Here is a 24,737-nt window from a genome sequence, read left to right on the forward strand (position 1 = left end):
AATGGGTGCCCAAAAATTCATCAGTCCAATCACCTTAGACTCCGTTGCATGCATCTCGTAATCAATTTGATCTTAAAAATGAAAAAGTTAATTTTGTCAATAAAACAGATAAACCCAGTGTTTCTAAGACCTGGGTTCCAAAAACTAACTAATCCCACACATTGTGTAGTAACAACTAAGGAGAAATATTGTCACATCTTGGTATGTTGATAGTGGTTGTTCCAGGCACATGATATGAGACATTTCCCAACTGCACGACATTTAAAGCTTTAATGGGGGTTTGGTTTCCTTTACGTGAGGAGAAGGTGGAAAGATCACTTAGAAAGGTATTGTGACAAACGGTGTGGTAAGATTTGAGAATGTGAACTATCCTCCTGAGCCGAAACATAGTCTATTGAGTGTATCTTAGATTTGTGATAAAGGCTATTCAACTCATTTTACGAACAAATAATGTCTTATTTTGAAGCCCAGAATCATCGTCCCAGAAGACTAGATTTTAGTAAGATCAAAAAGGTATGGCATGCCTATATCATCGACATGAATCATAAAATTCCAGAGAAAATCACTTTTCTTTTCTCAAAAGTTTCTGAACACAATAATATGCTCTGGAATCGTCGGTTTGGCCACGCAAATGTCAATAACCTTAAACATATTGCTAAAAACGATATCATGTGCGGTCTTACAATCAAAGATTTCATTAACTTTGAAAAGTGTGTTTCTTGTGCTCAAGGAAAACATCACCGCAAGACACATAAGCAAAAGTTGGTCAACTCAATCAACAAGGTTCTTCAATTGTTGCATATGGATTTGTTTGGTCTAGTCAACGTTCTCAGCATCAACAAAAATTCTTATTGCTTGGTTGTGATTAATTATTACTCACGATTTACATGGATTTTCTTCCTATCTAGCAAAAGTGGAATTACACATCTGATCAAGAAATTCATTGTGATGATTGAGAATCATACAAATGAAAAGGAGAAGGCACTTCGAACTGACATTGGCACAAAAATCAAAAATGTTATTCAGGACCACTTTTGTGCTGAGAAGGGTATCTTGCATCAGTACAACGTTGTTCGTACACCACAAGAAAACAATGTTGTGGATTTGAGAAATCATACTTTGATGGACACTGCAAGGACGATGCTTTATGATTCCAAGTTACTGGTCTTCTTCTGGAATGAAACCATAAATACAACATGTTATGTTCAGAACCATGTTCTGATTAACAAATCACAGGTGAAGACTCCGTACGAGATTCTATAAAATCAAAGCCATCGATTGCTCACTTCAAAATCTTTGGATGTCCTTGCACCCTTCTTCACCTCGAATCCACACCCATGTTCAATTTAAAGGCCGATGATTGCTATTTAGTGGGATATGTAGTACGCACCACTTAGCGAGTGTACAATAAAACCACCAAGAAGATTATGGAATCCTTTTACTTGCGTTGGTTGGAAGAGAATGAGACGGATGCACAAGTCGGACCTGAATGGTTGTTTGATTATGCATCATTATTTAACTTTTTTAATGTGTTTTCAAATAATGTGTCAAGTTCCTACTCAGGCTTGAATGTTGTTGTTGAAGATGAAAAGGAAGATGTTGTATACGGACCACCCTTGGTGACTCCTGTGTCTCCTTTAGTGGATAAAGTTGCTCCAAGTACTTCCTCGGTCTCTCAATGTCAAAGAATCAGTTCTGATGCTGAAGCTACTCCACTTTCCCATGTAGAAAGAGAATTCATGACAAGGGATTTTTCTGTTTCCATCCATCGTTTATGGAGCTTCTCTTTCCTGAACCTTTTTCAAATGAGTATGTGGCAACTACCTTTCACGGTCCTAGATCGTATGACGAGAGTGATTTGGATGAAGACAGATTCATCATCATCAACAACCTTCTTGTCTCAATCGATGGCATCAGCCATGAAATTCCTACCAACACTCAGTGTGATCATCCGATCGAAAATTTCATTGGTCCCTTGGCTGATAGAGTTAAAACACGATGTTAAAGTGGAGATCTCAATTCATGTCTTTACTTTTGCTTCATATCTCAGATGGAGCCCAAGAATGCCCCCATGGCTTTAAATGAACCAAGTTGCATAGATGTGATGCATGAAGAACTAAATCAATTTGAAAAATTAGGAGTGTGGAAGCTGGTTGAGTTACGGAAATGCAAGAAATCTTTGGACATGTATTGGGTTTTTAGAAATAAGCAAGATAATTGCAGGGTTATTGTGCGCAATAAAGCTCGGTTTTTTGTTCGCGGATTCAGGCAAATAGAGGGTCTTGACTACACGGAATTATATGCACTGGTAGCTCTTTTGGAACCCATTCGTATATTCCTAGCATATGCTTCATACATAGGCTTTACAATCTATCAAATGGATGTCAAGACAGTCTTCTTCTATGGAGTTATAAAGGAGGAAATTTATGTTGATCAACCTCCAAGTTTTGTCAATTCAAAGTTTCCATATCATGTTTATAACCTGTATAAGGTTTAATATGGGCGACATCAAGCACCTAGAGCTTAGTATGCAACACTCACTGATCATTTTCTTATGGATGGATATACAAGGGGAACAATCGATCAGACTTTAATCCTCAAGAATGTGGATGCCGACTTGATCATTGTTTAGATTGATGTTAACGATATCATTTTCGGGTCAACAAGCACAAAGCTATGCAAAGTGTATGAGCATGTTATGAAGAGAAGGTCTTAGATGAGCTTGTTGGGGGAGATGACCATGTTCTTACGGCAACAAGTTCGATATGATTCGGCTGGAATCTTATTACATCAAGGAAAATATTTCGAAGACTGCTTTGGCTCCAATGGTTAAAAGTCAATTGTTGACTCCCGATGTAGATGTGGAATATGTTGATCAAACAGAATACCACTCGATGATTGGTTCTCTAATGTATCTGACGGCAAGCAGACCTTATATCTTTTTTGTTATGTGTCAATGTGCTCGTTATCAAGCTAATCCTAAACTTTATCATTTAATTTCTATTAAAAGAATTTTTAAATATCTTAACGGTACCCCAAACTGGGTCTTTGGTATCCTAAAAATCCTGATTTCGATTTAAATGAACTTGCTGACAGCAATTACGGAGGATGTGATCTTGACAGGAAATCAACATCGAGTGGGTGCCAGTTTTTAGGAGATCAGTTGGTGTCATGAAAATGTAAGAAACAACAAACTATGTCAACCTCAACGACTGACGCTGAATACATTGTTGCCTCAGCTTGTTGTTCTCAAGTTATCTGGATTCAACATGTGACAACCCGACACTTTTACACTATGCAATCGATTAATGTATCTATAATTCACTTGAATTTAGCATCTTTTAATAGAATGTTGGGTCCACACGAGTGCCTTAGGCTTAATATATCATAGATATGGACCTTAGGAAGGGTTAGGAAGGGTCTTGCATCACAAAATCCAGCCAAACACACCAAGAGAGGTGTGTGCGGCCGCACACTAGTGTGTGCAGCCAGCCAACCGCATACCCAGCAGCAAACCCCTCCAGCCTCACACTCAACCCTATATAAAGTGGAGGACCCCCTTCCATTCACTTTTGGCTGCATCCTTTCTCTCTCTAGAAAACCACCCAAGAACACTTATAAGGCCTCCAAAACATGAAGAACATCATCATTCAACTTGTCATAGAGGTAAAACACTTGAATCCAAGCCTCAAACTCATAATGTTCTTCGTGTTCTTCATCCCATGAAGGCGTACGGCCACACACCATCATGAGGTGGCCGCACACACTCAAAACACCCTCCAAAGTGAGAGTAAAGCCACACAATTGACACATAGGACTCAACAAGGAGTGTACGGCCCCACACCCACCTTGTATGGCCGCACACTCTAGTGTGCAGCCTTACACACCAGTCTGGCCACATTCCCCAGCCGCACACTCACCTTTATGGCCATATACACACCCTAATACCCATATTTGGCTTTAAACTTGCATAGATCAATGGGTATAGAACATGGGACACTTAGTCTTAGTGATTCCAAGCCTTTAGGAGGGATTTACCATCATGTTTAGTCATGAAACACCTTAGCTTAAACTTATATATGTGTCACCATATGATTAATAGCGGCTACTTGCGTTCAAAGCATTCGTTGACACTCGATACTAATACGAATCGCACACTTGAACCCTACGTTAAACAGTGAGTTCATACCCCTTAATTAACCTTTCAAATGTTTTAAATGCTTTTATGGGGGGATGCAACTTGAATTCAATACATTACAGTATCAATCGCATGTGATTTAAAACTTGCTAACAAAAGGATTTTCTACATTTTCAAAGTACCTGGTCGGTGAAGTTATTTCAAATTTTTATCAACCTCATTTTCACAAATCAATTGTCTTAAAACAATTTTTCAATATTTTCAAACCTTAAATTATTTTCAAATCATGTCGACACCAATATAGTTATATAAGTAAGTATTGAAGGATTTAGAACTGATAACTGACCTTATTTCCTATTCTTGTTTGATTGTGGACTTAGGGTGTTAGGTTATCTATCTGACTATCGTTGAATACTTAGTTATATATCTTGTATATTTTTGTTAGACATAAAAGTTTTCACTCTAGTTCGATACTTCTACATATCGAAGACACTAAATCAAGTACTCAATTTAACTATAATAGGTATAGTTAAGGATTACCACTCATTTATGATATTACTATGATACACACTATGGTCAGTACAATTACAAGACTACATGTACAATACAATTACGAAGAGAACACTATACACTATACTAAGGAAACACTACCCACTATAAGAAGAAATAGTATAAACTACATCAAGAGAATAATACATAGTATACTAAGAGAACAATATATACCATACGAAAGAAAATACTATAACAAAATCTTATGCACTATCTCTCTATACGACCTATCGTTATGCGATCGTCGGATAACCATCGTCTCCTGGAGGGAGAGCGACCACTACGTGTATAGATCTATATAGGACAAATATTTCCCCCATCCCGACTGCTAGCTACAGTCCGAGCTTTTTTAGGCCCAGGAATGACAAAACACTACTACACCATTGGTGACCTGGAGGGTCAACCACTACACTACTATCACTCAGTATGGTTACATACGAGCTCACATTCAAACCTTAGTTAAAAACACATCCCGAGGTGTGCACACAATTAATACTATCCGGAGTTTGCATTCACTAATACACTTAACTGGCAGTGATGCTGCTGGGGTGAAACTCTGTTATTTCTCTATAATGAACAAGTTTAAACTGTATTTTTCATTTCTGATACTTTAATAAGAAAAACTATTACATTTTCAAAGAAACAAATTTACAAATAACTAAGTCTTGGAAAAAGACTACTTTTGCTGGAATATGGGATTTTCTAGGGATCAAACCATCTTCAAACTTTGTTAATAAATGTCATACTATGCGATTTGCAAACACTTTTATACAAACAATGACACTAAATACATATGAACTCATTAGCTTTATGCTGATACTCGTTTTCAAAATAACTTGTATTCTCAGATCAGCAATAAACAGGTACTAGTGCAACATTAGGAAGATGGAGCACATATAATACTCATCTTTTATTTTGTTTATACTTTTGGTGTCTACATAAATGTACAGAACACGCTTGTATTACAATTATTATATTAATGCAATGGATGTGGTTGCTTGTTTTTTTCTATTATGCATTGTTATGATACTGAACATAGCGTCCTCCACCCCAAAACGTATTCCGCCGTTCTCGGTTTTAGGGTGTGACAGATTGGTATCAGATCTTTGTTTATAGTGAATCAAGCATATTAACCCATAAAAGATATACGAACTATAAACACTTCGGGACTAAAACACTCTAACCAACAATATATACTTTTAAATACAAAAAAATATTTAACCAAGTATATATATATATATATATATATATATATATATATATATATATATATATATATATATATATATACACATCCACGAGTACAGAGGGTCAGTATCATAATAGAATAGAACAAAAGTATTAAGATTGTTGAGCAGCACTATTAGGCTTAGAGATATATAGTCACATCTTGGCGGATGTAGCCTGATCAACTACATTTTCCTAAGAGTGACTAGCATGTGCTAAGGATGGTTGTGGTGCTGCAACAAGTCTAAAACTTACCGATACTACCACGAGAAAACTAACACGAGAATACTATAGGAGTATTCCACATCTCTATAATTTACATATGTGAAAACTAAAAAGGTCATTATTAGTAGAACAATAGTTGCTAAGTGGATACGTTACAGTTACATGCGATTAAGGCGTTATAGACTTAGAATCTGTGATCTTTGCTTTACCTCCTGTTCCTTGTTTGGTTGTGGATTTAGAGTTAGGGTCATCTATTCGAAGGTCTATTCTACCTCGGCCGCATGTGATTAGTATGCACCGTGCAAGTATTGGTCCAACTCGTAATGATCATCCTATAAGTATCTTAGAACGTCTATTAACTATTCTTTCCCCTTTCTCTCTCATAGATAACATGGATGGTTTTCACCTTCCCGGCGATCCGTACTTCCCAAACCACGACAATGGAGGATGGCTTGACGAGGAGCCAGATGATGATCACCCGATCCCTTTGGATGATCACCGCAGAGGGCTTTTCGGATAGCTCCGAATCCGAACCAGAAGTCAACAACCTGCCCCTAGTAGCTCCAAACTCTAACCCCCGTGCAACATTTTAGGTTCCTACTCCCATGTGGGTGACAACCCTGAACCGATGGAGTGATGAGCAGGGTCAGCCTTTTCCTTTCAACGGGGATCGAAGTTTCTACAACATAAGCGAGGGAGGTTCAGCGGACCGAGTCTTGCCCATCATGGTCCGTAGGTTAGCTAGAAACACTGAGCAAGGACAAGCAGCCATCGGCAGAGTTGTGGAAGTTGATGCCAAATCTAACCTTAACACTGCCCGTATCCGCCATCTGGAAGAAGCCATGCATAGGACGAGGAGGACCAATGAGGCTCTGTAGCAATAGCTAGCTGCATCTCAAGCCGAAGTTTGGGAACTCTGAGCGCGCCAACGGGCTCATGAGCGACATCTTTTGCAAGTTGTATGCCAACTGACCGACTTGAGGATTCACCCAAGGGTACCCGTAGCCAGTAGAAGATGTCAACTCATCCCTCTTTTGTTTAAAGGACTAGCCTCTCCTTTTATATATTTAATAGGACACTTGTCTGTAAACACTTCCTAATTCTGAAAGTACCTTGACTAGACTCCTAGGTTGCCCACGTTTTCCCTTATGGTTTGATGTAAAACCTCTCGTTAGGTCATTTTTCTCGAACTCATTTTACATCATGAATACCAGTAATATTGGCAGTTATCTACTTCGTGAGAATTACTATACTTACATGTTCCTCTACTTTGTTGCTATGAATCTATACGATATCTGGACTATGGGGATTTAGTCCGTGAAACTCTCTCATCATGATTACAATCGATCCTTATTATTGTGATTACCTTATAAATTTTCAGCAAAAGATGCCTCCACATAAGCGCCTAACCAAAGGCAGACTTGCGACTCAAACTTCTCCGCCAGCACCTCCTCCACAGTTTAATCTGGTAATGTTCTAGCCAGCTGTAACCGTAGCAATAACTGCAGCTCTGGCCCAAATAAATTCCGGTGATGCGAGTGGTGCCGGAATGGACGGAAATTCTAGACATGGTGAAGTTCACCAACAGATGCAGGGATGTACCGATAAGGACTTCATGAACTGCAAACCAACCTTCTTCAACGGGAATGGGGGAATCTTTGCATTGTCTCAGTGGTGCGAAAGAACGGAGGCAGTCTTTGAAATCTGCTCATGCCCTAAAGAGAGTAAGATAAAGTTCGTTGCCGCCACCTTCACTGAAAGGGCCCTGACATGGTGGAACGGCCATGTCAATTCACTCTCTTTGGTAACAGCCAACGCCATGGGCTGGGACATGCTGAAGGACTTTCTGAGAAAGGAGTACTGCCCTAAGGGTGAAATCCAAAAGCCTGAGGAAGATCTCTGGAACCTCAAGATGAAAGGGACCGACATCACAGCTTATACAGCCAAGTTTTGTGACTTGGCAGCTATGTGTCCTAACATGATCCCTTCTGAAAGAAAGAATATTGAACGATACATCTAGGGTTTAGTGCCTCCGTATCGATTGAATGTTCTAGCATCACACCCTACGACCTTTGACAGCGCCAAGGAATTGGCCCAAAGGTTGATTGATCATGAAACTCCCTCCACTCCATCAACAACCACAACGGTTGCCACTACACTAGCCACGTCATCTGACAACAAGAGGAAACGGTGGGACCGGAAGAAGGGGAAGTCAGCTCTATCATCCTCCAAAATTCAACAGATGGTGGCTGTCCATGTTGCCACTACTCCCGCTGCCCCTGTACCAGCCAAAACATATGCTGTAAACCTACCCATGTGCAACAAGTGCTCCATCCATCATCACGGCTCCTGCCATGAAATGCACTGCAATAACTACAACCGGAAGGGTCATACCATTCGGTTTTGCAAGTCTCAACCCAAACCCATCAGTCAAGTTCCCAGCATTGGAGTGAGCCAAGCCTGCTATGGCTGTGGAGAGGTCGGACACTTCAAACGAAGCTGCCTGAAAGCTGGGAATGCGGGAAGAACAGTAAGACTACTTGCTATCGGTCACAATGAAGCGGTAGCAGATGCGACAGTAGTCACAAGTACGTTCCTTTTGGATAACTCTAATGCTTGTATCCTATTCGATAGTGGGGCAGAAAGAAGCTTCGTAAACTAAAACTTTAAACACTTACTTAAATAATCCTCACAACTGTTAAAAGAAACCTTCGTTGTAGATATGGCAAACGAAAAAACAGAAAGTTCTAACGAGATCTACATAGGATGTACCCTCACACTACATAATCATTCGTTCCCAATCGACCTCATACCAGTATCGATCAAGAGTTTCGACGTCATCGTAGGTATGGACTGATTGAGTCTCCATCGCGCCGACATCCTGTGCTTCGACAAAGCCATCCGTCTAAAACTGCTGAATAACGAAACTCTGATAATTTACGGAGACAAACCCAGTACAAGTCTTCATATCATTTCCAGTATTCAAGCCTAGAAATACTTGCGTAAGGAATAGCGTGCGTTCCTTGCACAGTTTGTTGCCACAGCCAGAAAACGAAAGATCTAAAAGACTTCCCTGTTGTATGCGATTTTCCTGATGTTTTCCCAGAGGAGTTACCAGTTTTACCTCCTCAACGCCAGGTCGAGTTCAGGATCGACCTAATCCCGGGAGCTACCCCCGTAGCCGAATCACCCCATCGTCTAGCACCTGCTTAGATGCAAGAACTGTCCGATCTACTTAACGAGCTTCTTAGAAAGGGCTTTATAAGACCAAGCTTCTCACCCTGGGGAGCGTCGGTCTTGTTCGTAAAGAAGAAGGACGGTTCGTTTCGTATGTGCATTGATTACAGAGAACTCAACAAACTCACAATCAAAAATCGTTACTTTCTTCTGCGTATCGACGATCTATTTGACCAATTACAAGGGGCAAGTTACTTTTCCAAGATTAATCTTAGGTCCGAGTATCATCAGCTGAGAGTGCTCGATGAGGATGTTCCGAAAATGGCCTTCCGAACTTGTTACGGACATTACGAGTTCGTAGTGATGCCATTCGGACTGACAGATGCACCCTCAGTATTCATGGACTTAATGAATAATGTGTGTCGTCCTTACTTGGATCAATTCGTCATCGTCTTCATTGATGACATACTCGTTTACTCTCGAAGTCAGGAGGAGCACGACGAGCACCTACAACGAGTCCTGGAAACATTACGATCGGAGAAACTATACGCAAAGTTCTCTAAGTGCGAATTCTGGATCTAAGAGTCGAATTCTTAGGGCATGTGGTTAGCGAAGAAGGAATCCACGTGGACCCAACCAAGATTAAAGCCATTGCGAACTGGTCAGCACCGAAGACGCCTACAGACATTCGTCAAATTCTAGGCCTCACTGGCTACTATCACAGGTTCATTCAGAACTTCTCCCGGATCACGAAACCTCTTACAACATTAACCTAGAAGGGCGTGGCCTTTAACTGGGGAGAGAAACAGGAGAAGGCATTCCAAACTCTGAAACGAGCCCTATGCACCGCGCCGATACTATCCCTTCCCAAGGGGACAGATGATTTCGTGGTCTACTGCGATGCTTTCAATCAGGGCTCGGTTGTGTTCTGATGCAACGAGGTAAGGTCATCGCCTACGCTTCGAGACAGCTGAAGACACACGAGGTCAAATACACCACACACGACCTCGAGTTAGGAGCGGTTGTGTTCGCCTTAAAGATCTGGGGGCACTACTTGTACGGTACGAAGAGCACGATATACACCGATCACAAAGGTCTCTAACACACACTCAATGAGAAGGAGCTTAATATGAGACAATCACGATGGGTCGAGCTACTCAATGATTACGAATGCAAAATTTGTTATCACCCGGGTAAAGCCAATGTAGTAGCAAACGCCCTAAGTTGGAAAGAATATTCTGGTCGAAGGGTCAAATCACTGACAATGACCATCCATTCCCACTTATCCGCCCAAATCCAAGAAGCCCAGATGGAAGCCCTAAAACCAGAAAACGTGCTAGATGAAGCTTTAAGGGGAATGGATAAGAACTTTAAGATCAGAGAACACGGAGTTTATTGTTTCATGGACCGGATCTAGACCCCAAAGTTCGGTGGTTACCGAGAGGTGGTCATGAACGTAGCTCACAAGACCAAGTACTCCGTTCACCCAGGTTCGGACAAGATGTACCTTGATCTCAAAAAGTTATATTGGTGGCCAAACATGGAAGCCGAGATCGTTACCTTCGTGGGCAAGTGTCTGACTTGTGCCAAGGTGAAGGTCGAATACCAGAAACCCTCAGGTCTACTACAACAGCCCGAGATACCAAAGTGGAAATGGGAGATGATTTCTATCTATTTAATTACCAAATTACCTAAATCTCCGAGTGGGTACGATACCATTTGGTTAATTGTCGATCAATTGACGAAATCCGCCCATTTCCTGCTGATCAAAGAAACTTTCAAGATGGAAAGACTCACACGAATCTACATCCACAAGATTGTTCGATTATATGGTGTTCCTGTATCTATTATCTTTGATAGGGATAGTAGGTTCACTTCGAGATTTTGGCAATCACTGCAGAGTACCTTAGGAACGAGGTTGGACATGAATACAGCCTACCATCCGCAGACCGATGAACAAAGTGAGAGGACTATCCAAACTCTGGAAGATATGCTACGAGCCTGTGTGATCGACTTTGGTAAGGTGTGGGATACCCACTTACCCCTTGTCGAGTTTTCCTATAACAACAGTTACCAGACGAGCATCAAGGCAGCTCCATTCGAAGCCCTCTACGGCCGAAAGTGCAGATCCCCTCTGTACTGGGCTGAGGTAGGTGACACTCAGTTAGCTAAAGGACGAATTCCTGACAGCACTCAGACTTGTCCCGAGATCATTCGAGAAACGACCGAGAAGATCGTTTAGATTCGTGAAAGATTCAAAGCCGCTAGAGACCGACAGAAAAGTTATGCAGATAAACGAAGAAAACCCTTGGAATTCCAGGTAGGAGACCGTGTCCTTCTAAAAGTCTCACCTTGGAAAGGCATGATACGCTTTGGAAAGCGTGGAAAGCTGAGTCCAAGATACATAGGGCCTTTCGAGATTCTCGCTAGAATCGGCCCTGTGGCTTACAAACTCAATCTACCTCGCGAGCTTAGTAACATACATCCAACATTCCACGTCTCAAACTTGAAAAAGTGTCTATCCGACGAGACTCTTGTAATCCCACTCGACGAGATCGAAATCAATGAGAGCCTCAACTTCTTGGAAGAACCAATGGAAATCATGGATCGAGAGGTCAAACGAACAAAGAAAAGTCGCATCCTTATAGTGAAGGTTCGTTGGAACGCCAAACGAGGACCGGAGTTCACTTGGGAGCGAGAGGATCAAATGAAACTTAAGTATCCCCATCTTTTTACTTAGTTATTTGTAATAACTTAGTTGCTTGAACTATAATTTCCGGACGAAATCCCCCTAATGGGGGAAGGATGTGACAACCCGAGACTTTTACACTATGCAATCGATCCATGTATCTATAATTCACTTGAATTTAGCATCTTTTAATAGAATGTTGGGTCTGCACGAGTGCCTTAGGCTCAATATATCATAGATATGGACCTTAGGAAGGGTTAGGAAGGCGTTGCATCACAAAATCCAGCCAAACACACCAAGAGAGGTTTGTGCGGCCGCACACTAGTGTGTGCGGCCAGCCAGCCGCATACCCAGCAACAAACCCTTCCAGCCTCACACTCAACCCTATATAAAGTGGAGGACCCCCTTCCATTTACTTTTGGCTGCATACTTTCTCTCTCTAGAAAACCACCCAAGAAAACTTATAAGGCTTCCAAAACGTGAAGAACATCATCATTCAGTTTGTCATTGAGGTAAAACTCTGTAATCCAAGTCTCAAACTCATAATGTTCATCGTGTTCTTCATCCCATGAAGGAGTGTAGCCGCACACACTCAAAACACCCTCCAAAGTGAGAGTAAAGCCACACAATCGACACATAGGACTCAAACAAGGAGTGTACGGCCGCACACCCTTGTGTACGGCCGCACACACACCCTATACGGCCGCAGACTCTAGTGTGCAGCCTCACACACCAGTCTGGCCGCATTCCCCAGCCGCACACCCACCATTATGGCCATACACACACCCTAACACTCATATTTGGCTTTGAACTTGCATATATCATTGGGTATAGAACATGGGACACTTAGTCTTAGTCATTCCAAGCCCTTAGGAGGGATTTCCCATCACGTTTAGTCATGAAACACTTTAGCTCTAACTTATATATGTGTCACGATATTATTAATAGGGGTTACTTGCGTTCAGAGCATCCGTGGACATTCAACACTAATACAAATCGCATACTCGAACCCTACGTTAAACAGTGAGCTCATACCCCTTAATTAACCTTTCAATTTTTTTAAATGTTTTTATGGGGGGGATACAAGTTGAATTCAATACATTACAGTATCAATCACACGTGATTTAAAACTTGCTAACAAAAAGATTTTCAACATTTTTAAAGTACCTGGTCAGTAAAGGTATTTCAAATGTTTATCAACCTCATTTTCACAAATCAATTGTCTTAATACAATTTTTCAATATTTTCAAACCTTAAATTATTTTCAAATCATGTCTACACCAATATAGTTATATAAGTAAGTATTGAAGGATTTAGAACTGATAACTGACCTTATTTCATGTTCTTTTTTTTATTGTAGACTTAGGGTGTTAGGTTATCTGTCCGACTATCGTTGAATACTTAGTTATATATCTTGTATATTTGTGTTAGACATAAAAGTTTTCACTCAAGTTCGATACTTCTACATATCGAAGACACTAAATCAAGTACTCAATTTAACTATAATAGGTATAGTTAAGGATTACCACTCATTTCTGATATTAGTATGATACACACTATGGTCAGTACAATTACAAGACTATATGTACAATACACGATATGAAGAGAACACTATACACTATACTAAGGAAACACTACCCACTATAAGAAGAAATAATATAAACTACATCAAGAGAACAATACATAGTATACTAAGAGAACACTATATATCATACGAAAGAAAATACTACAACAGAATGTGATTCACTATCTCTCTATACGACCTATCGATATGCGATCGTCGGATAACCATCGTCTCCTGGAGGGAGAGCGACCACTACGGGTATAGATCTATACAGGACGGATATTTCCCCTATCCCGACTGCTAGCAATAGTCCGACCCTTTTTAGGCCATGGGATGACAAACCACTACTACACCATTGGTGACCTGGAGGGTCAGCCACTACGCTACTATCACTCAGTACGGTTACATACGAGCTCACATTCAAACCTTAATTAAACACACATCCCGAGGTGTGCACACAATTAATACTATCCGGAGTTTGCATTCACTAATACACTTAACCGTCAGTGGCTGCTGGGGTGAAACTCTGTTATTTCTCTATAATGAACAAGTTTAAACTGTATTTTTCATTTCTGATACTTTCATAAGAAAACTATTACATTTTGAAAGAAACAAATTTACAAATAACTAAGTCTTGGTAAAACACTACTTTTGCTGGAAAATATGGGATTTTCTAGGGATCAAACCATCTTCAAACTTTGTTAATAAATGTCATACTATGCGATTTGCAAACACTTTTATACAAACAATGACACTAAATACTTATGAACTCACCAGCTTTATGCTGATAGTCGTTTTCAAAATGACTTGTATTCTCAGATCAACAATAAATAGGTACTGGTGCAGCTTTTGGAAGATGGAGCACATATAAGACTCATATTTTTATTTTGTTTATACTTTTGGTGTCTACATAAATGTACAGAACATGCTTGTATTACAATTGTTATATTAATGCAATGGATGTGGTTGCTTGTTTTTACTATTATATATTGTTATGATACTAAACATGACGTCCTCCACCCCAGAATGTATTCCGCCGTTCTCGGTTTTGGGGTGTGACACAACATCAGCTGCAAGATTATGGTTTGAGTTTTCTTGGTACTCCTATTTTTTGTGATAATCATACTGCCATGCAAATTGCTTAAGACCTAGTCCAACATTCCAAAACCAAGCACATCGATATCAAAGTTCATTTTATCCGAGACTGTTATGAGCTCTCACTCGTTCTTTTGGAACAGATCCACACTGATAATAATGTGGCAGATTTGTTTACCAAACCTTTCTATAAAGCTCGCTTCGATGTGTTTGTGGGTTTTCTGGAATTGATCCGTTTTGAAGACTGACTTTTTAATTTAGTTTACATTTGCACATTTTATTTTTCATTTTCCTTTCTTTTCTCTCCTATGCATAAATTTAGGGGAGAACTAAAAACAAAAAAAATATATATTAAACAAAAATCCAAAAATATGTACTTACGTTTTTCTTTTGTAGGTGATCCTTTGGGAAGTGATATCAAGGAAGAGTGATAACGGGCAATTGAGACAAGTGTAAAGTACTAAAACTGAATTTTCTAGAGTTAGTGCTAAATGTGCTGGTAGGCACAAAGGATTCAAAAGGACTAGTCATATTTTGAAAATGAAAGGACTTCATTGTGTGGACTTATATTGTTTCATTTGGACTGACCATACGATACTCGAGTAGCTTGAGCAGTGAGATGAACATGAGAATCTATAGGATACATTCAATTCATATGTATCTAGATCTGTGGCTTGACATTTAATTGATGTATGGATTTATTTCCTTAATTCCGATACTGATAGGGTGACCGGGGGGTTCCGATAAAGTAGGTCTGTAGAAAATTGTTTTCTTGCTTTCTATCTATCAGTCATATGTTGCTTCCTCTGTGTGATTGGAAGAGATTCGACATGGAAAGCAACTCTATATCTATGCACCTTCTTATCTATGCAATTCTCTCTATTGGTTAGTCGTATGTTGTCTCCTCTACGTGATTGAAATAATCCATCCTGGAACACAGCATAAGAACTATTCTACCTCTCAACCTCTCTATCTGTAATAGTCACATGTTGTCCCCTCTGTGCGATTGGAAGAGATCCGACCTGGGTCACAACATATGCATTTCTAAATCTGATTTCTTTCATAATAATTTTTTACTCACCTAAAGTAAGGAGTGCTTTGGAAGTTCTTGATTACCGAGGTATGTCGGGAAGTGGGGAACAAGTTCCAGTACACCTAAAATTAAACCATTTAAAAGGTTGTCTGTAGATCTCATTGTTGAATTTAAGTGGACAACAATATCCTTGGTCATCGTCCACTAAATGGTCCATTTAGGAATTTAGGAGCAATGTCTTGTCATTCTATTTTTTGTCAAAATTGTAAACAATACCGATAATTGACCAGAGTTATTCATGAAGGTGAAGGTACTGAAAAACAAGTTAAGAGTGTCTTAGAACTTATGATCCCAAAAATGTTATTTTTTTTCTTTGAAGAGTAGTTAGTGTTATTTTTATTTTATTTTATTTTTATTTTCTAAAAATTTAAGAAAATTTTGGTTTAAATTTAAATTTTTAGATTTTTTTTATTTTATTTTTTATGTCTTCAAAATGTTTCTTTTTTAATAAAAAATAGATTTTCGGTTTTGGACTTTGGATTTTCGGTATAAGCCTACAAGATTTGGTGTTATGGGCCGAAATTTGTTTTAGGTTATGGGCCAAAAATTTGATTTAGGGTATAAAAGTACCAATTTCTATCACTAATGCGAACAATTTGTGTTTGTGAGTACCCATTATTCAATTTTAACTATTTCTTGTTAAAAACTTGTACTAGCTCTAACTAAATCAACTTTTGGTTCTTGAGCTGCTTCAGGTTCGATGTACCTCCCACTTACATTATCATTAGAAGCTTTATTTCTGCTAACTCAGTTATCAGAGGAATGAAAAAAACTTATTCTTGGTTGGTTTCCTTATAATAATCGAAGCCATATTTAGAGTATTAGACAAATATGTATCTAGTAGATTTTGGGTTTAAAAGCTTTTGTCCAACCTAGGCTTTAAATCCATAAAACATTTAATAAGATGGGGATGGGGCCCGTCTATACAAATTCTTATGATGAAAATGTTATATCTACTAGTTAGTTGGTTTTTCTACTCAAGGTACAAATGATAGTGTTCTAGGTGTTATCTAGAGGAAATAAAGATGACATTTTTACCGATTATCATTAAGGCCTGAAATGGTTCTTAATGGTTTGTATCTCAACTTTATATTTGAAAACTTAAATAAAGGTTTCACAATTATGTTTTACCATGTAAAATATAATTGAAACTACCATAGTTATTTATAAAGTTGATTTGGTGTCTTATGATAAATCTTAGACATTCATTAGAAAGGAAGTTATACGCCATAGTGTATAGTTCCTTAATAATTATTTTCTCTACTACTTTGTGAAAATATGATTAGGAATATTTTACAGATGAATAAGATTTACATATGCCCAATAAATTACATTATTTTCCTTCAAGGATCCCTTTCTTGAAGTTGGAATATGTAAACATCTTTTATATAATAAAGATACTAATGTCAAAGATAAATTTGATTTAAAATAAGTTTAAGTCAAAAGTATTTTGCATATAGAACTTGTTATTTATAAAGCATTGATATTTACTTTATAATTCTAATTCAGAGAACTACTCTCATAAAAAAATTTAATCATTTCCGAATATGATGATGATCATTATGAAAAATGATTTATGTAAACAATCAATCATTCATAAATTAAACTGACATGTGTATTTAGGTAAGATAAATCAAAACATGCATTGTTCCAAAACAAACAATGTTTTATAGTACAAATACATTATGTTCGAAGTATAATAAACTAGACTCCGAGAATGTAGTTCCAACTTGATTGTGCTCAACTGGTTAGTCTTCTGTACATATCTACAAGCCATTTACAAATATTAGATTAACATTTAGGTACCAAGTACCTATGTGTTATATGAAAAATGTGAGTTCTATCTAGTAGATACCTGAACTACTAATCTCTTCTTGGCTTTCTTTCCATATAAGAAGAGCAGATCTTCTTCTAGTGTCCAGTTGCTCAACAAAAAAAATCCATCTATGTGGGCCTTATTGGATTTATTGGGCTTAGAGGTATTCAGTCCATAAAACATGGGCCTCTTAGATCACATAAGGTAATGCTTTTGGGCCTTGTACTATTCTTATTTTGATGTTAGAAACATTTTTAGCATCACAGTGATGCCTTACTAGGTATAATGTTTAGACTTATTGCTAAAAGTAATTTCATATCTCTCACGAGATTGTCTCTTAAGACATGAACCCATTCATTGAAGTTGTATCTATTGAATGTTAATGTTTCATTAAGTCATTAAGGAAATGATAATTTGATGGTAATGAGAATGGATTATTTAACTACACAAATTTAACAAAATTGATTTAGTATTTTCAATATTTAAACTCTTTAATTATTGATACCCTTCTAGTTTCCAAAAACATTAATTATCAAAGTCTAGGATCCAAGTTGCAAAACAAATAAGTGGATAGGTATCCTTTATCCCATCCATTTGAATTCAATCCAATAGATATTGATTATCAATTATATCTTGCTTTATAATTCCTAGATTTATGAGATCGCTAATAACAAATTTAATTAAACATGTTTGATCTCATCTATGACTCAAAACTCTCTTGCTTGGGTATTCTTTATCATAAACATTTCCGATCAAATCATCAATATGAAAAACATGTGTAATCGGTCTATAACTTGGTTATAGAAATCGTGAAGACACCCCGACCATCAAAAGAAAACACTAAGCAGTTACATATGTTTCATCTCACTAGTACATACAAGAGATGTTTGAGTGCTCTTCAAAATAGATCGCATAGATTTGAGGTTTATTAAAGGGCCTTTTATATGTTTTATAATTCAAGTTTTAAAAACATATGATATCATAGTTATGAAATGCATATAATAAATCATGGTACAAATTTTCAAAAGAAAATCACTTTTAAAAGGTTCTATATAAAAAGCTAGCTTTATATAATTTTAACGCGATTTAGTTTTAATAACTGGTATTAATTTTGAGTGCATTTGTACCTTTATATCTTTAAAACAATTTCTTTTTATTACTTATATATATATATATATATATATATATATATATATATATATATATATATATATATATATAGATATATATATATATGGAGTTTGTACAAATTTTAAAAATCACCATTTTAAAACTTGTATTTGTGTATTTCAAAAAATGACTCTATTAACGTTTTATAAAACTAGATTTTATTTTAAACCAATAACTTGTTACATCTTATGTCCACATTATAAATTTTGAAAACCGAACTTCATGTGAAAAAATAATTTATCAAACAGAAATAATAATTGCATAAAATAAATGACACAAACATGCATAAAATTATATGCGTATAAACATAAACAACTAATAACATTTTTGTCAGCCAACACATAATGCAAAGTCCATTCCTAAACGGACATTTTAAGGGACCAAAAATGTCCATAAAATGTTGTTGTAGAGGCTCCCACTTGATTAAACACTATTTTCTTGCAAAAGATTTGAAGAGCTTCATGTAAGCTAAAAAAAGCAACTGTTACTAAAAGTCCCAAAGCCCTTAAGAAACAACATTAATGACACTGCTCATAAACTATCACTAACTTTCCATATGTTTGTTAATCACGAAAATTGCTCTTTGGTATTTAACAAAATGGCTCCAACTTCATTTCTTGTTACATTTTTGTACAGATAAATTATTTCTAACAAATAATCTATTAATTACAAAAATAAATCAAGAAAACTAACTTATTTAGTTTATTACATACCATATTAATAAATGAATTATTACAACAATTTTTATAACAAAAACAACAAACACAAAACCACAAAAAATGGTCCTTGCATAGTTTATGCATATCATACATATCAACACACACATTAAATAACCTTTGTTTTTCTAAGACAACTTTAAATGACAAAAGGTGCACGAAAACTTTTGTCCCAAAAATAATAATTATAAAGTTGACATAGAAAATATGTATGTGATAAGATGAGAATTTAGTTGCTCTGATTCCAACTGAAGAAAGTGAAAGTCAGATGCTTTGATACCAATAGAAGAAAATGAGAAAATCAGTAAACCTAGACTTGTAGAGTCCAAGTCTTAAAAATACTTAAATAGAGTTTCAGAAATATCAAGTTGCAAGTAATGTGAAAAATAAGGAGTTGTGAATCAACCAATTTAATGACAAAATGTTTTTAATCAGTGATTTAAATGTGTCTCATAGTCATCAGAAATCATTTACAAGTGTTTGAATGTAAAACACACGAAAACCCTGAAATGGTTCTCTAAAAATTAGTCTAAACAACAAATATCAAGAATGAGCATAAAAAAGCAAGGAAGATCAGGTTTATAATGGATCCCAAGGGACCTATTTATAGGCTTTGAAAAAGCCCATGACATGGCTTGACTAATCAGGTGTTGACACATCATAAAGACTTAGTCATCAGTTGACACCATTTCCATACTTAACGGAGAATGGATGGAATATTCCAATTTCATTAGTAGTTTGTCAGGGTTCCATCCAAGTTATGAGTCTTCCAATTTCTTGATCCTCTTTGATCAACATTGAAAATATGATAAGCATCATGAGTTGTTGATCAAGTTGAGTTGTTTTTTGATTGTTGGAATGTGTATTGAACTTGAAGATGTATAACTACATGTTCATGATGGACCATGTACGAAATGTATGTGCCATCGAGTATTTGGACATGCCATCATTGTACATGATGTGCCATGTGCAATCATGTTGAGACATCAATGTGACCATGTTGATCTATTGACTTCAGATGAGCTACCAAGTATTCATGTTGAGCCATCAACGTATTGATGCTCCTGATATGATCTAGTTGTGTCATCTAAGATTATGATGATCCAACTTGCTTTCATCAAGTGCTCCAAGTAGGCTGCAAGTGCTCTATGTTCAACAAGTGCTCCAAGTTAACTTTATATGCTCCATGTCAATTTCAAGTGCTCCAACATCTTATTCTTCAAAAAATTGTTGAATCTTCAGGATATTTCCAACTTGAAACATTCTGATAGTGTTGGTTAGAAAATGTAAATCATCACTCAACTTATTTCAGGTGACAATCGCATAAAATGTAATGACCCAATTTTCACGACCAAAAATTTCATTTTTGAGTAAGTGATTTGCACAACATTTGTATCAAAATATCAACCGATCATATCATTTAATAAAAGCATATTTCATATCTGAAAACTGAATCGCAAAAACATAATAATGTCATAGTACAAATCCCATAATAACTCATAAAGCGGAAAACAGGAGTGTGTGTATGATGTGCCGCTACCGCACCAGCTCCTTCCCCTTCGCTGAAGAGGTACCTAAAACCAAAAACTACAAACTGTAAGCACGAAGCTTAGTGGGTTCCCCCATCGTACCACATACCATGCAATCACATAGCATACATACTGCCGGGCAATTCTGGGTTGCCCGACCTACCCGACACGGCCATTTTGGGGTACCGACCTACCCATGCAGCCATTCTGGGGTGTCGTCCTACCTATGCGGCCATTCTGGGGTGCTGTCCTACCGATGTCAAGCCATTCTCGGGTGCTGACCTACCCGTCGGTCCCGACAACTGACCCTCGGGAACTATTCCACCCCTTACTGCTACTATCACATATATCATAACATAAACATACTATCAAACTGATCTGGGGTGTCCAAACTACCCTTCAGTCCTAACAACCAAACTTAGGGACTATTCCCCCTCCTACTACCTCTATCACATATAACATATCATGACAGCATATAAACATATCAGCACATATTATCAGACATATTTGGGGTTTCTAACCTACCCTTCGGTCCTAACAACCGAACTCTACTACTATCACATGTAACATATCATGCCTGCATATAACATATCAGGTAGCAGTAAACCTAGATGATACCACAAACACAATCATCTAATCATAACAACTCCTACTGGTGGGCCGAGATTGTAGCCGTAGACCCACCGCTACTGGAAGGTAACTCACCTCGTAGTAGCTGCTGATATGTGCGGGAATCCTCTGACGGCTGCCGCTACTTCTCCGGAAATCCTCGGCCTATAATTCCCACATAACACTTAGTCATACACTACTAACTGTTCTTAGGGTTAAATGACCATTTTACCCCCTGACTAACTCAAAGTCAAAGTCAACTTCTAGTTGACCTGACTCGCCGAGTTGGCTCGCCAACTCGCCGAGTCCCTATCCTTCCATTTGTCGTTATACCCGTCTCAACTCGTCGAGTTAGGCGATGACTCGACAATTTTTCCTTCTAAATGAACATCGACTGAATCCTCATCCGACTCGCCGAGTTTTATGTGCAACTCGTCGAGTTCATCTTCAACTGATACACAGGTCCTGTCCTTGACTCGTCGAGTTGTTTGAACAACTCGTTCATCTTCCTCCTTAAGAATTTTGCCTTGGACTCGCTGAGTCTGCTCATGCACTCGCCGAGTCCAATGAAATTCCATATCAATGGCTTAGTCCAGAACGTTGGGTCACTACCCGGGACCCCCTATAACCTTTCTGCACTCAACTGGGTCCTTATGACCCTCAATTGATATAGGATAAAAGCCTTGGACTCGTCGAGTCCAAGAATGGACTCGTCGAGTTGGTCACATCCTCTCACTAAATCTTCAATTTCTGATGTACAATCCTTGATCAAAAGATAGATCTATGCTTCTACAATCGATCTAGCACGTAAAGTTACAACCTTTACGTGCTTGCATGGGACTTTGAGCTCAAAAGGTCCTAAAACAATCTCTTACAATGCATGGGGCCTTCTTTGAGTGCAAGAGCCACTCCTTTCTGCCTTGTAACCCCTCTAAGAGCCTAGATCTGAAACATCAACGCCTAACCATGCTTGCAATCATGGTTGGTGACCAAAATGGCTTAGAAAAGCCTTAATACTCCACAAAATGGGATCTATCAAAAGAAAAACAAGGTATAGACTTTATACATTCTAAAGACAGCAAATGGTGCTCAATATCGGATCCTTCTAGCCTCCTCTTGATCCTTCAAGCTTCTCCTTCCTTCCTTGGGTCACAAAAGCACCAAAATTGCTCAAAATGCCTTAGTTTGCTTCAATAACGACTAGGGTTTGCTATGGGGGTCTTTTGGGAGCAAATGGGCCGAAGGAGGTCGAGTTAAGGTGTTTAAATAGGGTGCGAACCCTTGGGTTAGGGTTTTTGTCCAGACATGGCCTACTCGTCGAGTCCGGAACCCGACTCGTCGAGTCCACAGCGTAAACCCCGCGTCTCATCCCGCTTCTACTTGGCGAGTTGGTCCTTTAACTCGCCGACTCCAAGGCCAAAAGGCAAAAATATTAATAAAAGAATACGTACCATGAACCAGGTGCTACAAATCTCCCCCACTTATTTTAGACTTCGTCCTCGAAGTCTGCTGCTCGATCCTGAAACAGCTTGGGGTAGTGTTCCATCATCTCGTCCGTCGGCTCCAAAGTCCACTCCGACCCCTTTCGGTGCTGCCATTGCACCTTCACGAGTTCCACTCTTTTATTCCTCAAATCCTTTGACTTCTGGTCGAGGATTGTGACCGGTCGCTCAATGTAGTTCAGGTTGTCATCAACCTGAATGTCCTCTAAGGGTACCACTGCTAAAGCGTCCACCAAGCACCTTCGCAGCTGAGGAACATGGAAAGTGCTGTGTATCTTACTGAGTTTAGCTGGCAAATCCTGCCTATACACCACCTTTCCCACCCGAGCTATAACCCTGAACAGTCTAATGTACCTGGGGCCCAGCTTGCCCTGGTTCCTAAATCGGATAACGCCTTTCCATGGCGACACCTTCGGGAGAGCCATATCCCCGACCTGGAACTTCAGGTCTGATCGGCGCTTATCGACATAGCTTTTCTACCGACTCTGAGCAGTCTGAAGCCTGCTCCGGACCTGCTGAATCTTCTCTGTCATCTTGAGCACTATGTCAGTGCTCCCCATCACCCTCTTTCCAACCTTGCCCCAACATATCGGGGTCCTGCACTTCCTCCCATATAGCATCTCGAAAGGGAGGACGATCAATGCTCGCATGATAACTCCTGTTATAGGAGAACTCTGCCAATGGAAGGTAGGTATCCCAACTACCTCCGAAGTCTAATACGCATGCTCGCATCATATCCTCCAGGGTATGGATGGTCCACCCGCTCTGACCATCTTTCTGTGGGTGAAAGGCAGTGCTACAATACAGACGAGTACCCAACTCTTCATGAAACTTCCTCCAAAACCTGAAAGTGAACCGCAGATCCCTGTCTGAAATCACAGAAACTGGCACACCATGTCGCGCCACCACCTCCTGGATATAGATGTCGGCCAACCTCTCGATCGAGATGCTTTCCTGAATCGGGATAAAATGGGCGCTCTTGGTCAATCGATCAACGATGACCCAGATTGAATCCACTCCCCGGCGGTCCTGGGAAGCTTAGTGATAAAATCCATTGTGATGTCTTCCCATTTCCAGAGCGAAATATCCAGCGGCTGCATCTTGCCGTGAGGTCTCTGATGCTCAGTGTTAGGGTGCAAAGTCACTCTTGGATGTAATGTTTTAGGCTTTCCTCTTTGTATGTGTAAATGGGTTGAGTCTTTCCTATAAATAGGAAGTGAGTGACTCCCATTATGTAAGGAATCATTTGGAGTGTTAGACTAGATAGAGAAACTTTGTACAAACCCATTTGTATATCCTTTCTAGATCTAATATGAGCTTACAAAGATTTATTTACTCCTTGTGTTCTTGATTTTACATGATGATTCACTAGATCTTTCTAATTCCGCACATGCCATCATAATCAACACCACTACAATTGGTATCAGAGCGGGTGTTCTTGATTTTCATCAAGAATTGATCCTTGATGGCTATTTTGATTTGGTGATTCTTATTGTTCATTGATCTTTGTGTTTAGAGAGTGTTTTTGTGTTCTAGAAGTCGAATTTTTCTTTGATTTGATCCATAATTCGACTTTCTCTCTCTAGAATACTTGTTTGTATCACTTTATCTCTCTAGAAAACCCATTCAAAATCACTT

Source organism: Lactuca serriola, chromosome 1, assembly GCF_051521515.1.
Source record: "Lactuca serriola cultivar US96UC23 chromosome 1, Lser_US96UC23_V15, whole genome shotgun sequence".
NCBI classification, from domain to species: Eukaryota; Viridiplantae; Streptophyta; class Magnoliopsida; order Asterales; family Asteraceae; genus Lactuca; species Lactuca serriola.